At 35.7% G+C, this 5,009-nt stretch overlaps 1 pseudogene; it reads left to right on the plus strand.

Moving 5' to 3' along the window:
- Positions 1 to 3,944: 3,944 nt before the first annotated feature.
- On the plus strand, positions 3,945 to 4,063 carry LOC135274042 (5S ribosomal RNA; annotated as a pseudogene).
- The last annotated feature ends 946 nt before the right edge of the window (positions 4,064 to 5,009 follow it).

Below are 5,009 nucleotides of genomic sequence, written 5' to 3' on the forward strand. Positions count from 1 at the left end.
GCATCTAAGAATCTCTTTTACTTTAAGTCATTTTCACTTGGACACATTACAGTCCAGTGCTAATATTACTGATGTGTTCCCTTCCCTAAATCCTTTGCCCAACGGGAATTAAGTCTTGTAGGTCTAAGTGTCTGAAAACTGTTCCTCTAATGCAAAAAATCAAATTAAAACAAAATGAACCACCACCAGTTCTCAGGAATCAGCTTTTCTCTGCAACAAAAGAAAATAGAGGATCACATTCACCCACTCTATTTATGGGAATTAAATTGGATTTGATGTACAGCATATCTCTATCTCAATAAAATTCAAGTGCTGCACAGAAGATAAAGGGAATTTACTTTTATATGGAATTGCTTTTCATTTTGCAATCAGGATATTTGGACATTCAGGTACTTTTGCACCTCTCACTTCTCACAGAAGGTCTTTTAGAGATGTATTTCAGCTAAGGAGCTCACCTCTGTGAATGGAGGACTGGGGACCTTAGGATTAGCTCTTAAAGGTTACTGCTAAGTCATTTCAAGCATACTGAATATTTTTCAATTATGTTTATTCAGACCGATTTGATCATCATGGGCAATATTATTTTGAGGTAACACTTCATAAGTATTAAAAATATTACTGTCCCCCATTTGAACTATTTAAAAAGAGAGTTAATGGAATATAGAGTTATCTAATTTATCCAGACCCTCACATGTCTGAATACTTTCTAGATGTCTTCATATATTTATTTCTCCTTGTACTAAGTCCCTGAGCAACCTTTAGCAGGAGTTACTTAATTTACTAACTCAAAAAGGTATCCATAGAATTTCTTACTGCTATCTTCCTTCTATATAAATTTCCACATAGATAGATACCTATATTTAGATACACAGCGAGATGTCTTAGCTATATGCTAGGCGCTATTTACCTAAGTACCTAGAACATAGCTAGGACATCTATTTATATCTATCTATGTATCTATCATCTGTCTATCTATTGTTTTCTATCTATATTTATAGTTATATCTACAGACAAATATAAGTAGACAATGATAGATATAAGTAAATAACTTGCCTAGAATATAAGTAAAAAGAGTGCCTAGCTCTTTACTAGCCAAGCATACAAGGATAAAGTGTTAATAATAATAATAAGGAACACTTTACATTTGTACATCTAAGACTTAAGGAAACTTTGGAGTTTCCTCTACTATATTTGGCTTATCTCTTCTCAACACTGTCTACTATTCAGATCTTACTCATAAATCATTGCAGTCATTTCTCCCTATGGATAAATTATCTTTAATGTATTCTCTAATAGGTAAACTTTTTTATTTATCATATTGATCAATTCTCTAACTTCTGGATTTTTTCAATTCACCATCTGAGTAGATTATATAATTTAAAAGTCCTCTTAGGAAAAAATATGACTGAATAAATATATTTAAAAACCTAATTGTTGAACCATTTAATATTCAAATCAAGTTCAGTATGTAACCAGTTCTATTAACTGGGCACACATTGTCTAAGAACAGCCCAGAAAAAAGATAGAGTTACTGAAAAATGATTGATTTCATGATTGTACACATAACTCTAAGTGTTCCTTATTAATTAAACCTTTAATCTCCAGAAAGGCAGTTGCTAGGATTCTTGCAGTCTGCTATCCCTTTAGAGTAAAAATGAGCAAGCCATTCTTATTTTTGTAGAGTGGTTTTTACATTTTTAAATAGTTGAAAATCTCAAAAGAATAATAATATTTAAAGGCATAAGAAAATTATATGAAAATAAAATTTCAGTGTCCATAATTTTTTTGGAGCACAGCCACACAAAATCTATATATTGTCTATGACTGCTTTCTTACTACAGTGGTCAAGGTGTGCAGTTGTGACAGAACCTGTAGCCCATAAATATTGAAATACTTATTATTGGCCCTCCATAGAGAAAGTTTGCCAAATCCTCTAGTATAATGAGAGCCATCATTCATGGAATTATTTTTACTGCTGTTTCAAGTTGTATTAGTTGGAACTCTCTTGTCCATAAGCAACAGAAACTCAACTCAAATATATATAAATATAATTTAAACAAAAGAAGATTTATTGGATCATATAGCTTAAAAGTAAATCTAGTAGCAAGCACAATCACATTCAAGGATGGGCTCTTGACTCAATCAGGACCAAAGTGATCTTTTCTGACTGATAGACAATTCCTACCAGAAAGATGCTGACTAGACTCTTCTGTTGGTGGTGTTAATCCAGCATGTCTTAGGCCTTGAGTTCCCCTGAGTGGTGGCAAAGATGGCCTCTGGCCACTTTAAGTTACCCCTGTGGAAAGATCCCATTCTTTTCAAGTTGTTGCAGCAAAGATCTCAAGGCTAACTCTTACTTTCCTGGATTGAGTGAGGTTCGAGATGCCACCAAGCATAATACATGGATTGAGTGTTGGCGGGGATGTTTATGCAGAGGAAAATTGAGAAGGAAAAGAAATGGCTGCCAAGCTGGCAAATCCAGCAGTTGGCCACTGTAGTAAGAAAACAAGGTATTCGTTTTTCACTTTTGATAGGTATGAATTCTTAACATCAAAAAAAGTTAAAATATTTATTTAAAATTACCTAGATGGAGAACACAAGCTGTATAATTCTACCACATCATGTTGGCTTTCCAAATAGTAGTTATTGAGGTCCCCAAGTATATATTTATCAGCCTGATGAAAAGTTTTGAATGTTCCACAAATTGGGTTTCTCTGATGTCATGTAAATACTCTTGTTAACTACACTGCCCAATACTCAAATCCATCATTGTCAAAACAACTTCAGCCATTTAGCAAGGCCCAAGGAAAGGAAACTTAGAGAATAGATTAGTTTTGTGCAGAGGAAGGGAGCAAGAGAGTGGAGCAAAGTTTTTGAGCAGAAAGTGTCACTCAGTGAGAGAGCCAATGAATCCATAGTACCCAAGATATGAGAGAGAGAGAGAGAGTGTGTGTGTGTGTTTGTGTGTGTGCATGAGAGAGAGAGAGAGAAAGGAAGGAAGGAAGCAGGATGAGGAGAAGAGGAGAGAAGATGCTTGGCTTCTGAGAGGTAGGGGTAAATGTACACTAGAGGGGGGCTTGAGAAGAGCTGCTGGAGGACAATTTCTGCCTATTTCACAATTTCACCCCAGCAGGATCCTGGAACACTTCCCAGGAGTAGATTGGTTTCTATCCAGAGTATAATCTGGGAGTAGAATCAATATGCTAGGCATTTCCATTTGCATTAGGCAAACAATAAGATGATTTCTTAATAGATTTCTGAGAATAATGAAAGTGCACAGCTCAGCAAAGATGACACACTTGGTGAGTCGGTTGTTTAATGCTGTCTCTTTATAAGTCATCACTCAGATCAAATTTCAGGTTATGCTAGTGATTGGGGCCTCATCTCAGCTCAGCTCAGGAAGAATTATCAGTTCAACCCACTGGCCACTTGCCAAGTTTATCCTTTACTTTGGGAGAAAGTACTTGGCATCTGTATGCATAGAACATGACAATCTTGCGAGCTAACACCAAAAGAAATTTAAAAATTGTCATCTCTGTGGTTTTATATTCAGTTTCCAGATAAGCAAAATGCCTTAGAGCCTTCACTGTGAATTCAATCCAATTCCCAAATATTTAAAACAGCAGGGATATAAAAAAGCAGACATTTAGCTAAACAGTGAGTTTGATTATGGTTTGCACAGACAACATGAACTAGATGTTAAATAAATGCCAATATTTATCAATGTGTTTTCAATTTTCAGACTCCAGAATTTCAACTCCCCATAAATTCCTTAAGAATAAAAGTATAACCATAAGCAGAGCTTCTATTAATATTAATTTAGCTCTTGTATATTTGAATTTTGACATTTATTGAAAGAATATAATTCTTCTAAATCTAAGCAAAACATTCAGGATCTATTAGACAAAGACAAAGGTAAGTCTGGCACATGAAAACTGTAAACAGTCTATGGCCATACCACCCTGAACGTGCCCAATCTCATCTTATCTCAGAAGCTAAGCAGGTTCAGGCCTGGTTAGTACTTGGATGGGAGACTGCCTGGGAATAACGGGTGCTGTTGGCTTTTAAAAAAAATAAACAAACAAATAAAAAAAAAAAAAGAAAATTGTAAATAGAGGTAAATCATGCTACAATTCTATATAGAATTCTTTAGCCATTCATGGCCTCTTAAACTTGTGTTAGTAGCTGCAGATTGATGGAGGAATTAAACTCTTTGAAAAAAGGAAACATAATCAACATAGAATACTGTAATATGTTGGAGAGAAATGATTTTTTTTTCTCCTTATTCTCTGCTTGTCATTTCCTCTCAAACTTAATAGTGGTGCACCCCCAGGCAAGTTAAAGAAAATTATTTCTTTGTCAATTGTTAGCTGTGATGAAACCAGCAAGGGGCCAGCAAAAAAGAGGGAATATGAGCTCAAGCCTTAATTAAGATGGAAACTGAGCAGAGGCTGCTGAGAGGAGGAGAAAGAGGACCGCCAGGATTTATTTTGCCACTCAGGAGCAATGTCATAAGAAAGAAGAGTTTGCACTGGGTACCAGGGGAGCATTTGGGAATTCACAAAATGTATGTGCAATAAGGATCAATTGTGTTTGCCTGCTCATCTCTTCTTCCAGTAGCAGAAAACATGGCTCTCCTCATCTTCTTTCAGTCCATGTGAATTACATAGAGTTGACCTCACCTCATTGTGCTACTCATTACAAATCATAGTAGTAACATGGCCCTTCAGACCATTAACATAATCTATTCCCTTAGCTTCAGTGAATCATCAGGGTTGGGTGTCAACCCAAGTCATTCCAGTGGAAGCACCAGTGCTTCTTTGGATTTATTGAAAAAGATCTTGGAAAAAGTCCAACAGAGTTTTTCCTGTTCTCCCTAAGATTGCTAGTAGGTTGGAAGTTGGGTGCAATAAACTTTCTCATTTTCATTAAAGAACCTATCTCAGAATGAGACCAATATGGGAAAGCTAGACTTGAGTGACAGACATCCACATGCATACAAAGATACT

The sequence above is a fragment of the Aotus nancymaae genome, unplaced genomic scaffold, assembly GCF_030222135.1.
Source record: "Aotus nancymaae isolate 86718 unplaced genomic scaffold, 86718_ANA_hifiasm-v0.15.2.pri h1tg000010l, whole genome shotgun sequence".
Taxonomy (NCBI): Eukaryota; Metazoa; Chordata; class Mammalia; order Primates; family Aotidae; genus Aotus; species Aotus nancymaae.